This window comes from Dermacentor silvarum, chromosome 9, assembly GCF_013339745.2.
Source record: "Dermacentor silvarum isolate Dsil-2018 chromosome 9, BIME_Dsil_1.4, whole genome shotgun sequence".
Taxonomy (NCBI): Eukaryota; Metazoa; Arthropoda; class Arachnida; order Ixodida; family Ixodidae; genus Dermacentor; species Dermacentor silvarum.
Genome location: NC_051162.1, coordinates 121,769,458 through 121,791,275, shown reverse-complemented (window position 1 = coordinate 121,791,275; position 21,818 = coordinate 121,769,458). Strand labels below are relative to the sequence as shown.

Here is a 21,818-nt window from a genome sequence, read left to right as displayed (position 1 = left end):
CAGGTGAGGCATGTAAAAACAAAACGAAGAAGTCCAAAGCAATCAAGGCCCGCGCACCTAAGCTACACACCATGAAAGTACCCCAACTATCCAAAGTCGCTTCCGCGTGCAATAATTTCCCGTGTCTTACCTTCGCCGTTGCTAAATTCTCGCCCTCAATAACATCCGATACGTACACGAGGTTCGGTCAATGGGTCTCCGCGCGCTGCATCACACCATTTCTTGTTGTCCCAAACACGTCAAAGCGAAGATTCCGTCAAGCAGTCTCTTCCTACACACCAACCCGGAACACCGCGAACGTACGAGAGAGCATACACGTGTTGATTTCACGCACGGCGAAGAGAAGAAGCCTTCCCGTTTCTATGGTGACCACTGGGTGACCTCAGTCGCACTCTGGATGACGTCACCGAAAGGCTTGCGAATCGCACGTGGTCGAAGCTGTCAGAATATCTCGAAGCAACGTGCCACCCCCCCCCCCCCCCTCCCTCCGCCGAGATTTTCAAGACGGAATAGCGTGGGCACGACCCCGACGGCACAAGAAGCCACAAGGTGGGAGGAAAAAGGCTGGGGGGATTTTCTTTTTTGTCCGTACCAGCAGGGGAGGCGAAGGTCAAGCTTTCTGGAGCCAGCAAAAGGGTGGAGAGGGTCGGCACAAAAGGAGCAAACCAAGGACAAAGGCGTGCTTAGGAAAAGACCCATAGAAAATAGCAGGCTGGATGGGATCAGGGTGTCATCCACCTCAATGTAGCCACTAAGCTGCAAAAAATAAAACCATAGGGGCCGCTAAAGAAGGCACGAAAAAGCAAAGACACATTGACGATGGCACGTGCATTTGGTTTATTCAGAAGGCATAACCACGAATAGACAGACGCATACGCCGACTGATCACCGCATTTGAATGATGCCGTCTCCGATTGATAAAAACAATAGCGATGGATCACTTGCACAGCTAGAGTTTTATTTCTTTCATAGTACGCTTTAATCAACTCACATGAGGTCTGATTCTTTGCTTCTTCCGAAAATTTATATCTCACTGAAACCTGGTTCCCACATGCAAGCCTAGCGCTGACAGGTCAATGTGTCTTCCTTTCTGCATGTATCTATTTAGTGGTAAATATATGGCTTTCAGCAAATGCCAACCAGGCCACGCAGCGGTTCTCATAAAGCTGCAAAAGAAAGGATACGCATACGGATTTGTCAGAATGAAAGCTTCCGAGTTGAAAAAGAAGAAATTCGTCCTGATCCGAGGACATAACGATTGAAATCCAGCGTCTTTCTGGAGGGTCGTTCAATGATGTGATGTGGCCGAAGGGCTAGATGATGACAACCGAATTATTTGAAAGCCGGAATTGTGGGAAACGTTGAATAAACATGGCCTCCGCAATCGGTCAGCGCGAGTTTTCTTACAACGGGCGTCAACGAACCTCGAAGGCCATTGAATAATAAATTATGTTCTGGGCAAATCCCCACGCTGGAGAAACATTCAAGGAAAAAATTGACATTCACCACAAAAATAGGAACGAGTTGATATATAAACCCAAAGTATGGTTTATCGGGACCTGTTGTATAAAACACAAAGAGGGGAAAGGTGGGGGAGGAGTGCTTCTATATTGAATCCTGACGGTGACAAGGGAGGCGGTCGATGGGCTTCTTGAAAAGAATAAAAGGTGGCCTCATGGAAGAGGTGAAAGGCTTTATTTGCTGGTCTGTAAACTTTGGCAAGAATAGTTCCCAAGGGTGAGCGAAAAAGTTACCTTCCAACCAAAATACTCTCGACCACAGACCAGTATACAACAAAGTATTGTTCCCATTCAACAGCTTCGCATTTACCCCCGGGAAACCCTTCAACTCTGGGAGCTGGTGGTAGTAAACGCCATTGAATCTTTTTTATATTTTTATGGGGTTTTACGCGCCAAAACCAGTTCTGATTATGAGGCACGCCGTAGTGAGCGACTCCGGAAATTTGGACCACCTGGGGTTCTTTAACGCGCACCTAAATCTAAGTACACGGGTGTTTTCGCATTTCGCCCCCATCGAAATGCGGCCGCCGTGGCCGGGATTCGATCCCGCGACCTCGTGCTCAGCAGCCCAACACCATAGCCGCACCATTTAATGGCAACGATACATACCTTCTCGGTGACCGGGTTTGGGGCGTGTTCCTAAACTATTAGGGTGCCGAAATTCGCACCTCCTCCCCCGCTCTGGATCGGCGGGCGAGGACCAGATCGAGGCACCCTAGTAAACTATGAGGACACGAAATTTTCGAAGTAATTGTCGGAAAGCCTGTGTTCTAGCGCTTCCTCCCCGTGGGGGCTGCACTTTGAGACACAACGGTTCTTATAAGGTACACCTTAATTAAGGTGCACGAAAGTCGTTGCATGTCGCCCTCACCGAAATGCGGCTGGGATCGAACCCTCACGAAGTTACCGCGGTATAGCTAACGCGTTCAGCCGAGGAAGGCTGTTTGTCAAGATAGTCTAGCAAGCACGCCTTGTCAAGTCCGGAAGAAAGTGTATTTTAATTTCGCTACTTGCTCCTGTGGATAATTTTTGTTCCACACTGGACAGAAAATAAAGGGACGATGCTGAAAAGAAAAGGACTGCGCGAGTGAGTCAGCGGATCATTGCCGTGCAGCTAAGAGGAATGTGTTCTTGTTTTTGTTAGCGTCTCTAGGAATACGCGCATATCACATTCGTCTGTACTGCGGTGGCTTTTGCCTCAGCCCCCGCGCACTCTGTTTCAGTTCCTGAGTACACGTTGCTGTCACGTTTCCTTATTTCCTGTGTCGACTCTGCCCTCTACAGGGAAACAAAAAAAAATATGGGACGATCTTCACGTATTTGACCTTTCCGGTTTCCCACTGTTGGAAGCACGCTCTTTTACCCTGGGCAACTAAATGGTCTATCGTGTTGCACGTTCCACTCCTGATTGCAGGGAGTCACCTTAGGCTACTTTGTATGAGGTTCGCGATTCTTTGTCCCGTCCCTTTGTTCGTCATACCGGTAAATAACGACGTCCTTGTTTTGACTACAGTGTCTTAACGTCGCTGTGCGTGCAATAACTGTTCTCTTCTTGATGCTACAAAATTATACGCAAATTTATGCAAATATATATATATATATATATATATATATAGATGTCCCACCTGTTCGAGCGACAAGGAGTGTCCCGGTGCCATATTTGTACACTAACCTCTTCAATAATGTCAATAAAAAATTAGTATAGCCAACACCACCACACTGGGCATTTTTGCGGAAAACAAGGCGTGAAGAGACCGATATTTTTTTTTTTTCGTGAGAAACAGTTCACCGAAAAACTCGCAATGACTTCCCCGCATAACGGAAGTGGTTTACTCCCCGCATCCTCCTCAAAAAGGTGACAATAGTGAGAGAATGCTATTTTTTTTCTATGTACACCTCGGTGTGCTGTAGACGAATACGGCATACAGATTTGCACTCTCCCATAGTTCCCTTTTATGCATGTCGGTCTTTTGTACGTGAAACAGCAATGTCCGTTCAGAACATACCGGAAAGGCGAAGGGTCAAAGAGAAGCAATAAGAAACACATGAGCTCCCCACTTTCAAGATGGTAAGTGCTTGCGAACAGATTGAGCGACTCCAAGGTGACAGAAATAAACTGAAAGAGAAACTCCGGAACGCACAGCCTGGAACAACGCTCACCCGCTCCGTGGGTTTCGCACACGAAACCTTACTTCAAACGACGCCACTGAGGAGAAGACCGATAAACGATAGGTAAGTAACACCAACCCACCCTAACTCATCCGTTATTTTCTTTTCCCAGAACAAACTCTGAAACAATGCCGTCGGAGGGTCCCGAAGCTGTTGGGAAGACTATCGCAGTTTAGTTCTAACTGCATCGTGGTTCCAACTTCATTCAGCGACCCTTACGACTAAACTTCGCCTCAACCATTCCGCGCAGTGCGGTGAAGGCTATACGGGTCCCGTCAGCCCCAACATGAGCAAGAACCATTTCCCACTGTCCGCCTGCGATCACGCAACGCAGACTGGAGGGATGAGTGGTTTTCGAATGGAAGGGATGGAGGGGCTAGTAGACGGAGGAGGGCGCCTTGGGGAGGTCAGTTAGACAGAAAGCAGGGGAGCTCCACGAAATGGTTAGCAGTAACGCACGATCGATGGTCGAACGCATCCTCCTTGTCCGGAAGACGTCGCCGTTTCTCGTCGTTACTGATTCGCTGATACGAGTGTCTAGCCTAAACTGCGCTGCACGCAATTACAGCGCCACTTCCCGGCGTACAAACAACTTTGCGGAGGTCAACCACCTTTTTCTTTTTTCCTTTTTTCGCGAGTCGTTCATGGACTAGGCGACAGTCCACGACTCACGGAAGCGTCATACTACTGCGTACCTTCACCTAAGGTCTCGAAAAACTGCGTTTTTTTTTTTCGTAAGCTTCTTCAGCGTCTTGACTCGCTCTTGCACAAAAAAAAATACAAAACGTGCCGCAACGTTGACATTTCGCAGATGAAGACGTCGAGCAGCAGCGCGCTGCATGACAGAACCAACAAGAACTAACAAGGGCAAGGCACGCTCGCCGATCGTGCCCCGTATGACCTGGAATTCCTCGGGCAAGATGGCGGGCCCGACTTCCTTGATTACTTGGCGCCACCGCGGAAGATTGCATTGACTCGTGGCGTGCAGTTCTGCTGGGACAGAGAGTCTACTTTGATTTTTTTCGTGTCGCTCTGTGTTTTATTGCCACAAAAGGCGAACTGCGATAATACACGACTCAAGCCGGTTATAAATAGTGTCCTTGAATGCGGGTCGCCTGAGCAACGAAGAGCAGAGCAGGCCACCATGTAAACAGTAAAATTCATATCGTCGAGTACGTAGATGCACGGATGAGGGGCGAAGCTCCAAAAGTGGAGCTTTCAGTCTGAGCGTGCACGTAGTACACGGTCAAAGTGAAATGTCTGAACAAGTTTTCTTAAGACATTTCACTTACGAACAGACTACCGGAGAGCATGGGTAATGCTAGCTGTAGCAAATCTTTCATTAGCATAGAGAGCTGATTCACTATTAGAGGGCCTCAAAACCGGGGATCCTCATGACTAAGACCTTTGCGTGTGCGGTGTGAAAACTCAGAACTGCAGAATTTTGTAAGACGGAGCACTGACTGAGTGCAGACTACAGTTGAGTTGTATTGGCTACTTGAAGATAATGTTTCGTACTTAGATATTAGTACTATACAGTATTCTCTGTGGTAAATGATGTCATATTTATGGTTAACCAAGTGTTTATTCGGTGATATGTTCATTAATTGTTTCTTTTGTTTCATTTGTGTCCACTCCTGCATGGGTCCGAAGAGGGCTCGCATTTGTATGAATATAATAAATTTTATACGGGATGCAAAATGTCAATAAATTATAGTTACGTCACACACTTTTTTTTTTGAAAAGCATCAAGAGCAGCGTTTTTACCTCTCCGTCGGAGGTAGAGGAGGGCGGGATACATTTTTTATTGTTTACCGTCGGCGAAACAAATTGTGTGGCATACGTCTAAAGCTTAAAGATCCTACCAAATGCTGTATACGTTCATATGGTGTGCAGGATCCATATTTATGAACATTTTTACTTCTGAGTTCCGTGGATAACATTGAAGGCAAGGATTGCACTTCAGTACAATTCAGTACCATTTATCTTACGTTAATCTCTTCGCACATTCATAGCAATACATTAGCCCGGAGCTAAATTGCGGAACAGTGAAATAACTTGAAGCTGTTCAAATTTTGCGTAAAACAAAGAACTATTAGGACAAATCCAGATGAATGATTCTAACTGTAGTAGACAAATTCTAGACATGCACAGAAGTGACTGACGATGCTTGTTCATGCTTAAATAGGCACCACAAGGGGACGAGGAATTGCTATGTCACTACCGCACAATACAAAATATTTGGCTAACTAAGCAGTCGCTCTCGATGGGTCCAAGAATTACGCGTTGTCGACGGCAACAACTTTGCACCTCTGATCTCTGTCGTCTGTTACCACTTCATGAAAATAGTAACTCTTCTTTTTTGCTTCTCGCTGCCATGAAGTTCCGCCTTGCGGTAGCAAAATCATCCGCGGGTGACGTAACGGGCACGAGAAGCTATCGATTCCGCCCGCCGGCGATCACTTCGACAGGCATATCAAAAGGAACCGTGCATCGCAAATATGCTACACACACACACACACACAATTACTGCGCAGAAGCCACTACTACGCCTATATACTTCCGTCAACCGTGACATGTACAACGACGGCGACACGGAACAGAAACAGGCGCCACGCGCACGAATGTCAAGCACGCATTCCTTTAATGAGACCAGAACGCCTCTTTCGATTGCTGCCATCGAAGAAGACAGGCGGAACAAGCTCTGCCTTCCGCGAACGCACCATTCACACAGCAACACCACCACCACGCAAAAAAGCATCGCGTGGCACAGATCCAAGAGCACGCTTCGAGAATGCAACGCACTCGGATGCTTGCGGGGCTCGACCGGCGTGTTACGTAACAACCCCCCCCCCCCCCCCCCCTGAGATCACATCACGCTGGTTGCATTTCCGCCACTACGTATTGAGGATGGTGGAGAAGCATGCAGTCCCCTTTTTCTAACTGCTGTTTCGTTTGTTGATTCCGTTGTGCGCAAGACAACAAAAAGAATAAAAACAGCTGGAATAGTCAGTGCGTTACATAAAAAAAGGCCAACTAGAAGCCTCGTTCGCCCCCCTTTGTGTTCAAGCATTCGCTATCGCGCTCTCCGCGAGCCAATGGAAGACAAGTCACAAGTTTATCCATCATCACGCTCTCCGGTGCTTCCGGAACGACTCGCACATGTAAAGTGCGCCGGAGCCAAACATCGTCCGCGCGCGTAGCGGAAGGCCGTGCAGCTGTAGCCTCGTTATTCGCATTTTCGTGTGTTGCTTGCGATTGTCGTCTGCAGCCTCGCCTTATATTTTCCTGCTGCGCAGCACAACACAGTACAGTGTGTAAGGTTGAAGAAACGGTGTCGAGGCGGTGAACGAAAAAAAAAAAGTTGATGGCATCGAACCACTGCCAGCACCGTTGTAGCATGGCGCCGTCTGGTTCCAACTGCACGGAACAACCGAAAGTACAGGGTGTACGGTGGCCGAAGAATCGGTGCCGGCGTCGTAGACATCGAAGTGAATTAGGCGCAACCTAAGCCGCCGCGCCGTATCTTGGTCGCAAATCATGCGTGCGCACCGGGCCGGTTGAACGCAGTTACATAACAGCCCCATTTCCTCGCGCTGCCGGGCATCAAAAACACTTCCTTCCGGTCCGAGAACTTGAAAACGGGTCCCCCTCTCTTCGCGTTGATGGCCGGTTTGTTCCGCTCGAGACGCGATGCTGTGGCGCGCGTCCCTACAAGGGCTTCGTCGAGGAAGTGTTTTTCGGCCATCGCCCGTAGTTGTGAAAGATCCCCGAGCTTTCGGTTTCCGCGTTTGATACGCTACTGGAAAAGGCCGTCGACACGGTCAACAGACTTACGGTAAGTATACGCCTATGAGTGACGCTTTCCCGCCACTCCAGACCCTTTCGCACGCCCAATCTCTGCTCCCTGAAGCGACCGACAACAACAACAACAACACTGACAACGCTTCCCGGTGTGCCCTGGGTCGACGTGTGCGGGCAACCAAACAATCGCCACAAGCGATTAGGGCAACGCGTTTAAAAGCGGCAGATCTACCAAGCTCTAATCCTAGTAGCTGGTGGCTTGCTTTATCCTTTCTCTCTTCCCTACATTATCCAGCGCGGGGCATCATTCCTGGCAGCAGCATCACGACTCTTAATTACCGTTTGTAGCAGGTGCCAATTAAGCGCATGCATAAGCGTACAGCGCTTGAGTTGGCCCCAAGCCCCGCATAACAAGCACGTACGAGCCATTACTATGCGGAAGCGTTCCGCGAGAAAGGGCGCTGCGCTTCGTTGGTACATTGGAAAGAATAGAAAATGAAATGAGCGGCAGGTCGGCACAACCGTGGAATATGTACGTACGGTACGCGGTTCAGTGATAGTGATACGTTACAAATGTGATCGCATCGTGAAAAGACGCGGAAAGAATATACGTAGATGGCTATGATTGAGGGTCACGCAACACTTCCTACTCGTTTAGAACACCGTGTAGCGCTTGGGATGTGGACGGACGGATGTCGCGTATTCACGGGCGACTTCATCCTCGCGTTCAACGATGCACCTGTGATGTCTATATGTCGATGACGTTCGATCAGTCGCACGTAATGTCCATGGGCTGACCACATTCAACCGACCGTGTATAATGCCCGTATAGCGCAAAATTTGCGCCCCAAAAATTGTAAGTCTCATATGATGCATTCAGAAAGAGGGGCGTCATAGTAAGAAAACAATATACAAAGCAACTACGTTAATACGCAAGACACTTAGTTGGCCACAAAAGTCGAATACATGCATCCCCTGAGGCAAATCGAACAAATATGAGCCAAAGTAACCACCTCATTACATAAAAATGGGTAGTAAGCAAAAACAGAAAGGAATTAGTACAAATGTAGGATGTTATTACAATTACAATGACATTAGAAATAACCAAATCACAAAATTAAACAATGGGCATCATCCCCTTCGCGGTTGCAGCTACAACGATGTCTTGGTGGAATTTCTTAGTTTCGGCAACGCCGCCTAGCAGAATAAACTCAGTAATTCAAATAACTCTGCATCTGACGAAAATAAAGCTTTCCCTCCTCCTCCGCAACGACATCATCAGGAAGGCAGTTCCATGACCTCAAAGCATGAGGAAGCGCAGACCAAGTGAAAGCAGTTTGCTATGCTACTGTTACCACATACGCCAAGGTCATGTGCATATAGGTCGTGCTAATGATGAAATCGCTTCTCGAACACCACAGCAACAATTTTCTGTTCATAACGGGAGCTTACTTCTGCGGCAGGAAATTGTAGCGTCGTTGATCCCTTAGTGGTCACGTGAGTTTTCAGTCGCATGCCGAACGTCTTACTACAGCCCCCTACCGCGTAACCCACATTTCCATCTCTCTACAGACTAATTGTTTACCTGCTTAGGTGTTGAAAGTCGTCATACTGAAATTCTGAGTGATGTGCCCCCCAGTCTCGGTTTTCTTCATGAATAAAGCAGAAAAGAAACTTTAATCTGCTGAAGCAGTATTCGTCTCTTGTCCCGTCACTGAATTCGGTTCAAAAAGCCCCTCGCGACGTCTTTTGAAACATAACTTCGCTAACACGATTATACTGGCCACATTCTAATCCTCCCAGTTCAAGTATTTACCTGCGAGCGTCTACTTAGTCGCTATTCCGAAATACTGCATACAGCGCAAGGCAGTGTTTATTGATGAATAAAGCGAACAAAATTTCTTAAATACACTCAAGCAAAGTTCATATCTTGGTCTGTCATTCAAATCCCTGCTTTAAAGAGTAGAACGCGAAAGCCTCAGCCATGAAATTCCATTAACAGGAATAAGAGTGTCATATCCCGATCCCAGTTTAAGATACTAGCTGTTTACCTGCGAAGATGTTTAAGGTTGTCATTGTGAAGTAAGGCATAATGTGCAAGCCCATATTTCTCGATGAACAAAGTTAAGAACATTTCTGGAATATCTTCAGTTCTCGTGTCTTTTGTTCTGTCAGTGAATTTACTCCTTCAAGAGGCATAGCTCGCGACAGCTTCCATCATAGAAACATGGTTAACACGACTACGCTGGCCTTGATTGATCGTGACGCTGAAGCTATATATGTCATAGCTTTACAAGTATTCATGAAGGTGACCCGATAGGCGTATGCCTTGCAAGTGCAAACATTGTTATCTGTGCACAAGCACGTTATTACGTTCGTGCCATTGATACTCATTGAGCACTGAACAGGTTCGATTCGGCAACGTAAAAGGTATGTTACCTCACTGTTTTTACAAAGTAAACGACTTAATTCACCGTGCGCCCACTTACTGGTTTCTTTTTTTTTTTTTTGAAAAATGTTCGCTTCGTCGAGAGACTCAAGGGGCGGAACTGTGCTCCCACCCATTTATTGCTATTCTAAAAGTGCGTTGGAACGTTTTAAAAGCTAGACAACAGGTATGCAAAAACAGAATATAATGACTCGTGAGGCATGCTTACGGGGAAGTTGAGCACGACCGTTCCAACTGACCATTGTAGTGTCCGAATCACACTTGTCTAGAGTGGTCAATCGGCCAGTTTGACGGCCGTCTTTTGCAAAATAAAGCACAGCCGGGCCCCCGACGCACTGAGACCACACATGGTCAGGCCGCACGCAATGTTCTTGCGATATATGACAAGCACAAGTAGAACCCAGCAGTTACCGCGAGGCAGCAGCTGCGGACCGTCGCGCAGTCCACGGCCAACCACTCGACCAAGACAAATGGGATTCGGACTAGGCTACGACTAAAAAAATGCACTTACGAATCAGAGCTTGAACGAGTGGACATCTTAGGGAAATTTTAGGCGAGGCATTACAGGAAAAAAACGGACGTCACGTATATACTGACCATGTGGTCAACGTTCCCACGCCGGTAGGGTCACCAAACTCGTGGATACATCTCGTGCTTCGCGCCATTGGCGGCCATGTTCACACGTTGCTTCGAACTCCGGAACAAGGTCACGCACCAAACCAGTCGTCACAGACCACCTGCACCACACAACACTCGGGGGGTCAGCTTCCAGCAAACGGAACCAGCAGGACCAGCAGCCACACCGGGGCGCGTTACACGAATTCCGGGCCCAAGCTTTTGGCGCGTGACGGCGCGAAGCGACCGTGAGTTGCTAAACTGTGGGAACGGAGGGGGGCGTTCCTCGGGCGACAGCCACACCGTTTTCTTGACCAATGTGAAATGGATTGCTCGACAACAGATCGGCCTCACGTACGAGCTTATCAAGAACTACTCAAGCTTTAGCAACTAGGCCGATAAGCTGCGTATCTTGATGGTTCTGTTAACGCTCTGAGGCAAGCTAGAAAAAAAAAGCGAACATCTTAATCTTTCTTTTCAAGAATGGCTCGCTGCCCTTCGCCCTTAATAATTGCCCCGGAAACCTTCACCTTCGCATTCAGAGAAATATTGTTCAAGGAGTAAAAGAGGCCCTGAATCTTCTTTTTCTATACCTATTTGCTCTTCATCCGTAAAACGCGGAGTGTCGGTACACGGCGCGGCAGACCGTCCCAACTGGCTAGTGGGCAAGTGGCGGCCGTGCTTGGTTGGCTCATGGTTGGCTTGTGTTGGTCGACTTCGGCGGCAGTGGAGAGATGGCTGCCTCACCCTCCCCTTCGCTGCCTCGCCGCACTCTTTCAAACGTGGAGGCGAGGACACGTACTCGTAGCATCACCGTCGTGCCCACTATACGTCCCGTCCCCCCTTCCGAGGAAGCCGCTCACTCATGCCGGGTTCGCGAGACACGCGACCGACGCCGTGCCAAGTTTCTGTCGCGTCATGCGCCTCTGGGCACTACTGGCCGCGTAGGCGCGAGCGCCTAGTTTGAGGGAACATCCGGAAGCGAAACGGGACGGCGCCCGACCGTGTCGTCGCTTCGGTCTCTTCACGCAGCCACTTCTGTGCGCCCTACTTCTATAATGGCGGTCTAGCAGCGTCGTATAGCACTTGTACGTAGTACTACATTATGGTCAACTCTTAAAGCAAACTAAAAGTGCTATAAGGTTGACCGCAGTTCGCTGCGTACGATCAGCATAAGCTAAACTGCAAACAATTCCGAAACTACTCCTACAGACGTTGCTCTGTTTACAGGTTCACCTGGGGTACCAATCCGGATATCAGGGCAAATTACGCTACATTGGAAAATTCTGTAATGACGGCATGTTGAGCCAATCGGAGAAGCCGCAGCAGCACACTGTGCCAATCACAGCCGTATCAAGCAAAGAGATATTAAGGAGGTTTAGAATAGGGGTCTAGAGCTTAGCGTGCCCCAACAAGCTACCGCTTCGCTTTCACAGTGCTATAGAATGGGTTCACAGCATGCGTTAGCACCACCTGATTGCAGCGCCCTTCCTGCACGCGGAAGAAAAATGAAAACATAATTCCAGATAAAGAAAACATGAGATAATGCAATCCGTAATATTTTAGAGGGGGAAAAGTGTACCTGTGAGTTTAATATTTTCTATGAGGAGGCATTGACGCGTTCTTGAGATGCTCGCGGCGACGCTGAGACGATGCAATGTAGGTTTGGGGCGTTTGGAGCATCCACGCAATTTTTGAAATTTAGCGTTAGGGGCATGCGGCAACCCAAATATACCGTTTGGTTTAGGCGCATGCGCTGTGGCAATCAATAGGGGTCCCTTAGTCCTTGGAGGCCCCTATTCTGAAACAGCCTAATAGAAGTAAAGAATGCACATGGGAAATTGTTTGTTGTTTTATTTGAAATGGTGAAAGGATAAGATAAAGCTAAATGGAAGTGGACAATAAAAAAACTTGCCGCCTGTGGAAGTCGAACTCTCACCTTGCACCATCCGCATTACGCGAGCGATGCTCTAACCCTGAGCTACAGCAACGGCTGTGTCCCCATCCACATTCTAGGACATTCATGGGTGTGCACAAGATGTGACCCTGGGAGTGTTAGCCAGCGCCACCCATGGCCATGGCGGCGGATGTGGCACATTATTTTGACCGCTGGCGTCCCGTAGTGAACTTTTAGTAGCAGGAAGCTCGCCAATAAGCCCTCGTATTTGCTAACCGAATGCATCAAACCTGCCGGAGTCGAGACCCTAGCTATCCAATGAACCAGTAAAAGGAGGCGAACCGAGGGCCCTGATTTTTCTTAGTTTCGATCATATGAAGCCAACTGATAATAAAGCCAAGGAAAGAATATTATCTTATTTGTCGTTTGTTAAATTCTTTGGTTCCACATGACAAAATCACGATCTGATTACGACGCACGCCGTACTGGGCGACTCTGGATTAATTTTTACCACCCTGGGGTTTCTTTAACATGCACCTAACTCTAACTACCCCATATATTTTGCATTTCGCCCCCATCGAAATGCGGCCGCCACAACCGGAACCGCACCTGCACCCACGCCCTAGAGCTCAACGGCGCAACATCATACATCCACTAAGCTACCACTTTCCTTGGCCAATAAGCCAAGGAAAACCTAGAGAAGGTTATTTGGAGCCAAGTTGCACTGCGAGCCACGTACTCGTCTTCTGTACACACTGTAACGTGCATCGACGTCCAGCGCCACTGTGTCGCCCACAAATGCAAATCAACCCAAGCTCCCCACACACGCTGCTCAATTTGCATAACCAATACGCCCCACCTGCCCCGAAGTGTCATGCACTCACCCTAGCGTTTTCTTCCCGACGCGACGATGTTACCTCGCCGCTTGTCCCCGACGTTTCTGACTCGAAGCGAAACCCGGCGTCTCGAATGAACTTTTCTTCTTTTTTTTTTTCGAACCACATGAGGAAGAGAGAAAATGGGGATCAACAGAACAGAACGCTTATTCTTCTTTTTACTTCGTCTCCAACTAAGACTGCGAAACTTGTTTTCCTTCGGGGCTGCTGTTACACTCCTTGCGTTCGCCGTTCTCGGTTTGTCTCCCGGCGAAAGTAGGAAGAAGACGGGGGCGAGAGTTTGCAGCCCTCCGCGTGCTACCGATTTTCGCGGCGTAGCAGAATCGGCTTAATAAAAGAACGGGGCGTTTCCTGGCCTTCCGCGGACAGATCCGCAACCGCATTGCTTTCGGCACCGATGTGAGCCCGCGTGCGTTAGTGCGTGTTCGTGCGCGCGCGTGAGCACGCGCTGTGACCTGTTCGTAACCCGGTCTCCGCCGCTCTCTGCCAAACAACGGAACAACGGCTAGTGGAGAGGATGCTAATCTGGGGCTGAGAAAGGGCTCTACTACCCTCTCTCCCCCCGCGTCGTTCACGCTGTATGAACGCGTCGAGCTGGAGGCGCGCTGATTGGCCAGACAGAAAAAGTGCCCCCGCCGGACGTGCACATGCCTGACTGTGAACATCAGGCCGGAAGATAACATTAAAGTCTACTGTTTTACGCCGTCCAAGTCACGATCTGATTATTAGGTGTGCCCTAGTAGAGGACTGCGCATTGATCTTGACCACCTGTGGTTCTCTAACTTGCACCAAATGCACGCTAAACGGGAGTTTTTGCATTCCGCCGTTGTCAGGTGGAGGCCGACATGGCCGGGATCCAACCAACGACTTCTTCCTTAGCAGTGCAATGACATAGCAATTGACTGAATTACCAGGGCGGGAAGGTCGGAAGACCTATGTGATTCGTGGAGTTTAGAGGGACACTGAAGAAAAAAACACTAAGTCGAGAGAGCTAAAGTACTCTTTGGAGGACCTATTGTCGTTAGTTTTGGGTCAAGAGCTAGGTTGCATTACTAAAAGGCAAAATGAGGCAAAAAAAACAACTTTCAGCTTATTTAATTTCGCGCCGTAACCTCGGCGCCGGTACGTAAGCGTGACGTCATGTATTTCAGAGTGTATTCGTGCATGCTCGCATACATGGGGTTTGTGGCGCTGTAGAAGTAGAGACACCGTAGGTTATATATAAAGGAGGACTCTGGAAATAATTCTGACCACCTACGGTTCTTATTGCATTTCGCACCGACAGAAACGCGGCCAGGAACCGAATCTCGGAATCTCGAGAACGAAGTCACGTGTTCTATTACCGACGGCATTTTGGCGCAAGTGAAATGCAAAAACGCTCGTGTGCTGAGATCTCGGTGCACATTGAGGAACAGCAGGTGGTAAAAATATTGCGGAACTTTGATTTATTAATTTATGTATTTATCCACGTTCGCGTATGAAGCGCCAATACAAGGCGAAAGAAAAGCTAACACGATACAAGTCGCATTGGTTTCTTGAATTCAGCATTAATTAGGAACAAATTAAGAACACTGTAAAACCGTAGTTTACTGTTAATTGTGCACTATTATTCACTGTGCACTATCTTATCCTAACTATGAATGGAAAAACAGTCGCCTTCTTTCTGTGAATTTTAGTGCCTTACTCGCGCAACATGCGTGCACTAGATTGCCTATACTGCTATGTTCATGCTTTGGTATGTTAATTTATGTTTCACATGAAAATGACACATATGTTGCGTGACACAAATGACACAACGACGTTGCGTTTGCTGCTCATATAAAGTGCTTGTATACGTGCTGTACGCCTGCTTCCACGTCTCCTGCGAGGTCGTGACAATATTCTGCATTACCCCACCTGTAATGACCCTTTCGATAAACAAACAACCTTAAACCGGTATAGAGTCTGCCACTAATTACGAAGGTGAAGACACTGGTCTATAGTATGCACCTGACGGTCAAAGCAGCTGCCAAATCATTTCCCCAGCAGTGAAAGAGGAGACAAGGCATCTCATGGCCATGCATGGTTACATCCATCCGGTTTCGCACCACTGGTCATCACTACTTCCGCTAACGCAGTCCGGTGCATGTATCAGGCGCGTGCTAGACAAGCGTCTTGACCTCGGTGAAAGACGAACGACGCGCACCCACAGGTAATCGATAATTCATTACTGAAATTACAGTCGCCAGGATGGTAAGTCCTGTCGTGGCGACCCTCGCAAAAGTCACCCACAGTATGTCACTGCATTTCAAGAGAATGTGTATTGAATGCAACAACAAGTCAATAGAAATTAACTCAAGAGATTTAGTACGTCCTGTAAGTTGGGCTTCCTAGCTGTCCACGTCGCTTCACGCCGCTTAATTGTTCCCCTTCCCCATGGACGATCAACTACCTCAAAACAAAATTCTGCTTGAAAATATTTCGGGCGATCATACTAGGCAGTGCGAAGTGTTGAGGTCTATAAGCCTGTATGCATTTCGAGCGCTATCGGACCATATCGAGCTATATGAACTGTATACAATCCAATTCACTTTATTTCAACACCAAAATGTTGAGGACCACGAACAAAAAAGCCTTTTTGTGGCTTGACGTGGTCCGCAGCCCTTTTTAGTAGACAAATGTTTGTATACTTTCTATGGACTCTCCATGTAAATTTTTATAAACGATATATATATATATATATATATATATATATATATGCTGCGGGAAGCTAACGAGCATGGTTCCTTGATCACTAGGCCTGTTAATCCAAGCTCTATATGTCAAATATGGCTTATTTCTGTGACCCCGCAGGCTTTCCGGGATGCTACGGAGCTTTGCACTGAATAAAAATGGAGCGTGAGGTTCGGGTCGAATATATAGGGTGGGGCATATAAGTTAGGCGAAGGTTACATATCGCGTACATGAGACGCCCATACGAATAGTACGTGTTATACTGTAAGGAAGTAGCGTGCTGCCAACGAGGATGTTCCGCTTAGATTATGCGCAACGGACCCACAGAGGGAAATTAATTGCTATGCTGGTCGGAAAACAATGCTTCCCGTACAGGCAAGAATAGAGGTGCCGTAAAAGTGCGCTAGCCTGCAACGGCATCACGTTCCACGCTTGCTTAGCGTTTCGCATCCTCAGAAGGCGTATACCGGGTGAGAGAAGGTTTCTATCAAAGTATATAGCGAGTGCATGCAGGAGGCCAGCTCAAGCGCATCGTCGCGGTTTCCTTACTGCGTGGCGCCTCGAAATGTAGATATCGTTTATTGTTGTTTGGTTTGTCAACCCGAAAACAACCTGAGGCTGAGGACGACGGAAAGAAAACAATGGCCTGCTGACAACTGCCACGAGAGTGGGCACGACGCTTGGGTACGCCAAGAGAATGACAGGAAGAGATGAAAATTAGGAGAGAGAGAGAGAGAGTGAGAAACGTACTGTGAACAGCCACGGAAAAAGGAGCACTTCTTCGGCAAAAATAAATCAAAGAGCAGAACCAGGGAAAGTCACGGGCGGCCCCTGGTTCGCAGAGACTAAGTTAATTTGGGCAGAACTGAGACAAGTTCCTGGTGTCTTGAAACAACATTCTCTAAGTGGGACCGCCAAGTTCCCTTTTTGTTGCTGTTGTTGTGGTGGTTAAAGCAGAAAAGCTGAACTAGTTGGCACTTGGGCCGACAAAGTTAAAGTCCCTTTGTTGCTGTTGGTATTATGATTATTGCATAAAGCTGAGCTAATCGGAACTTCGACATCTGAGAGGTTTCAAGCGCTTTACGGGCAAACAAAATATTGCAGAAGAATAGAAAAAAGAGGACACAACAGTAAGGTATTCAACTAATTCTACTGCTTTGGGACAGTACCTCAAGAGAAAGTCCCACAACCACTTAGTCAAATGCGCAATAACATGGCGCATGCATCAGATCACTTCTCATGCGAGTTTGGCTCATAACCGTTGGCAAAGATACTGGTTTCTTTTTCTAACAGAGCGATCGAAGCAGTGCTTACACAATTGTCAGACTCCTTATTCTCGCAATTGACTTCACGTGTGACAAAAAGGACAGAGGTCTCACCTGTGGAAAGAAAGCACGCCACTCCTTTCATCGCATACCGGACAGGCGTTGTCCACCATGTAGTATTCCCCTCTCCTGTGGCAAGTGCTAAACAATGGCCATACCTGATGATGCGTGAAACGACAGATTGAGAGAGCATCACACGCAAGTACCTCTTTAGCTTGCACCCTCTTGTAGCAAGACTTAAACATTGAAGAATGGATGGATAAGTTTAATGGATGCAATGATGCATGAATCCATGGATGGATTCTTTTTAATTGTTTAAACTTCGCCACCACAATAGGCGAGCTGGTTTTAGTAAGCAGGCGCTCAGACGAGATGTGATGAGCACAAGAGCGTGTGAAAAAGGATGAAATCAGTTAAAAGTAAGTCGAAGGGAAAATATGTTGGCGAAGACTCTGCAATGCAATGCAATGCAGAGAAAGAATGCAGTTTGGGGGCGATAGCTTACGTGCCCCAGAAGCTACCGTTCAGAATAAACTACGAGGCGGGTAGATATGATGTGCAAGTGGTTTTCAGCGTTCGGCACAAGCTCGACCAGATTTGGCCGGCCGCTCTTAACAAGCTTAAGAGTCTGGTCTCTGTGAGACGTACTGGGCACCTAGTTGCGCGCAAGAGCAAGTATGTCAACTGCGCTGCTGCAGTGATTTACGGAATTCTCTGTTTATGCGGAAAAGCCTGCATAGGGCAAATTGGCCGTTTCGTGAATATCAGGCTTCAGGAGTATGGCACCCAGCGTTAGAAATGGGACAGGGTCGCATTCAGTTGTTCATTGTCGCATGTGTCCTTGTGCCTCCATGTTCGAAACTGAAATAAATATTTTAGTTTTAAGTTTCCGCGTAAGTTTGCACTTAAGATATAAATCTTAGGACGCATTTTTCATGCCCGTTGAAGGTATTTACTTGTGTCAGCTGAGTATCGATCACCTTATCACTAGGGGAAGTGACGGCTGTGCGTGGTTTCTTTTTTTTTTTTTTTGATGGTGACTATAATCAGCCTTGTCTCGCCTTACGTGCTCGCCCTCATCGTCGCTTTTGCAGAACCGTACATGTTAGATGGCATTTCTCTATTATTTGTTTTTCTGTCTTTTTTCTCGTTGCCTGTTTTGTCGCAGATTTTTGTACTTGTTGTTTTCTGGAATAAACCTTTAGTTGCCAGCCAGCGCTCTTATTCGTCGTCTTTTAATTCTTACCCGCGTTTTCATGCAGTTATCATTCTTTAAGCTTAAACTTCACCAACAATGCGGTATGCATCTAACCACTTTCAGCCGGTGACCCAAGCACAGCCTACTAGCTTGGGCCAGGTATGTGCAGGCTGCAGCCGCGCCGAGCAGACAACATTGGTTACTGAGCGTGTGCTCGAATAGACAACTTGCTGCTTGCTGCTGTCTGGATCAGTGTATAGATTGGCTCACTGGATGTGTGCCTCTGGATATGTGCCGAACAAAGAGACCTTCGCTGATATTGGTATGTGTCCATTCTTGGCCAATACCCCAGAATGTATGTGCCAAGGGGACACAAAGGGTGTGTATTGTCTTAAATATATATGAAAGCGACAGCGCCCCATCCACAACAGGCATCCTACGCGCCGAGTATAGGCAGCTTGATGGAAAGCCATTGCCGGGAAGTTGCAGCCAGACATTTATAGAGATACTTCGGCGTTTCAACTGGGGCGCAGTGATTACAAGACATACTGTGCCTGGTATCATTTGGCGTTGTGGTTGACAGCGAGATTCTCACTTCGTGTGTCTGCGGTGTCAATACGGTTTAATGCCAATCGGTTTATTGCTTACGGTTTATTGATTGAGTGCTAATCGCATTAACGTCAACATCCATCGTGAGATGTCTTCTGTCGGAATTTTATTACGGTGTTTTTTACAGTATAGAATCACACCAACTGGCCCAGCTCTCTGTCATAATGCCCATTTTATGTCCACTGCAGAATGAACGCCTCTCCCACCAACCTCCCATCGACAAAGAAGCTTGGAAAGATGCTGTGGAACGCGTAACGAGCGAAGGAATGAAAAATGATAAGCATAACGTTACCCTTTTCCAACGTCACTTTATACCGTTAATTTAAAACTTACTTTCATCGAATTTCTTGCATCTTCTGAATCATAGAACGTGTACAGCTGCAGAAAAGATGTAAGATTTTCAATTGTTTAGTTTGTTTTGTCAAGTTTACTAGTTAGAGTAGCCGACATTCTAAGTGCCAGTGAGAGGTACAGGTGAAGTTGGGTTGGCCACGTAATGCGTAGGGAAGATAACCGGTGAATAGTTAAGGAACAAGTGCTAAAGAAAGGGGAGCAGTGGTTGAGGACTGCCCAGAATTAGATGGTGTGACGAAATCAGAAACTGTTGCAGGCTTGCTGGCGCAAGGCAGGTCGGTAATCGGCGAAAGTGATTAGATGTGTGTGTGTTATCAAGGGATGCATCCAAGCATTACCATTATTACAGGCGTGCTAGACGTTGTTAGGAAGCCACGTTTGGAAGCCACAACGGCAACAACGACAAAATTGGGAGGACGCTTAAGCTTCGCTTTTAAGAGTGGAAAGCGATAGCATTAAAAAATTCCTGACTGCTTCTCACGCTTCCCGAGAACTGCAGCCTAAGCAACCGTAATGATTACCGGGAAACACTGGCAGCGAACGCTATGCACGAAGGCGAGCTTTCTTAGGGAGCCTACATGCAAGCGCTTGCATGTAGGCTCCCTAAGCTTTCTGGTAGAAACGCGGCCTCTTGCTTGCGTGAGGCGATCTCGGAGATATTGCACAGCCGCGCCAAAAAAAATTGCATACTTTTCAGGTTTCAGTTTTTGTTTCGTACTTTTAATATTTCAGTCTGCGAAGATTTAACATAAAAGGCATGCGCTGTGGGTGTTCTGTTTCATGATATTTGTTTGTGGATGGTCATTCTCAAAATTCCGAGGAATAGCTTCCGAGGAATAGGTATGAGCAACATTAATGATAGAATGGTGTGGCATACCTAAATATATTTATAGGGCCTGCGGGGTTCGGGATGATTTTCTCGGCCGCGGGCACTAAAGCCGCCACCGACGCCTGATTTACTGCGACACGGGGTTCTTAACGTTGTCGCGTTAAAACGAGGATGTGCTTTGAAACGGCCACATCTTGATATATTTGACTTTCTGAGCTTAAAGTTCCAAATGAAACGGGAAACGGGGTCTTTGTAAACGTCATAATCTATATATGGAAGTACCATCAACTAATATGAATAACTTAGGACTGTTTGACATCCAATCAAAGCACATGGGAGCTCCCTCAGGGGAATGCGCCTGCCGCAGCCGGAATCGCACCTGCAACCTAGTGCTCGGCTGTGGAAGACCACGTTGTCACGTCGTATAAGGACGAAGAACAAGACAGTGTCATGACACTGATAATCCTGTAAAACAGACACCTACAAAAAAGCAACATCAAAGATGTGTGGCACCACACCTTACAAAAATCATGCATGATGTTTCCTGCTACATCTCAATAGAATGTCCACTGAGAGGCAACAAATTTCTTCAGACTGACGAGAGAGTTGCACTAACAACTTTTGTAAGGAAAATAAACCACAGTCTGTTACTCTCGCACACCCGTTTAGAGCAAGCGGGCTTAATCTCGACCCCAGTCACCAGCTGTCTGTTGCTTCTTTGTTTGTATGTTGCTTCTTTGATGTTGCTTATTTGATCGGTAAATACTGATTTACCGATCAAATAAGAAATCAATGGGCGCCGTTCAATGCGTAGTGTTTGGGCGACCCCGATCACACTGGCACATTGCTTCCGAGCGAGCGATCTGATTCACTCAAGCCGCCGGGCCGATTTTAGCTCTCGAGCATTCGAGAGAGAGAGGAGAGAGTACGTGGAGAAAGTGGGCCGTTTAGCTTACGACCTTCCCGATCGTGCGACTTGTTACGCAACAGGTTTCATAAGAAGTAGAGGCGCTGCGATACAATCGGCGTCCCTGCTATTCCGGCTGTGCGGTGCGCCTCGTGTGAGCCGTGCGTGTTAAACATCGCGCGCTCCTTTCTCAGCTGTAGGGCAGTGAAATGCGGAAATGAGGATAGCCAACCCCGAAGTTTTGTATGATAGCACGTATGAAACCAGCCCCCTACCCCCTCCTTCACCGCTGCCAACACATATCGAATAGAAGCTTATTTCGACATTTACGATAATGTTCAAGGGCACCTGCACAAATGGCATACAGCATGGCCTGGCGAGGCCCCGGACCCGTGAGACGCACTAATACAGTCCGCATAAACACTACAAAATGCGAACACGTCAATGTCAGGCAGCTGCCTTCTAGTGACAAACACTACCAAATAGAGAAATATAGGGACAGTACTTACTCTAAATCATTAGCATACTGTGAGG

General features: G+C 47.5%; 1 protein-coding gene across 4 annotated transcripts in view; it reads right to left on the bottom strand.

Annotated features, from left to right (window-relative positions):
• The window catches only part of LOC119464217 (pancreatic triacylglycerol lipase), a 39,395-nt gene extending 25,689 nt beyond the window's left edge, over positions 1 to 13,706 (bottom strand). Inside the window, exons 1-2 of one of the 4 annotated variants that reach the window (XM_037725103.2) lie at positions 13,339 to 13,706; positions 10,540 to 10,679 (exon numbers count right to left, since the gene is read on the bottom strand). The gene's annotated coding sequence lies outside the window, so the exon portion shown is untranslated. Of the gene's footprint in view, positions 1 to 10,539; positions 11,069 to 11,150; positions 11,248 to 12,496; positions 12,516 to 13,338 lie in introns of those variants that run through there. The other 3 variants (XM_049655793.1, XM_049655792.1, XM_037725102.2) reach the window with 3 other exon arrangements.
• Between the last annotated feature and the right edge of the window lie 8,112 nt (positions 13,707 to 21,818).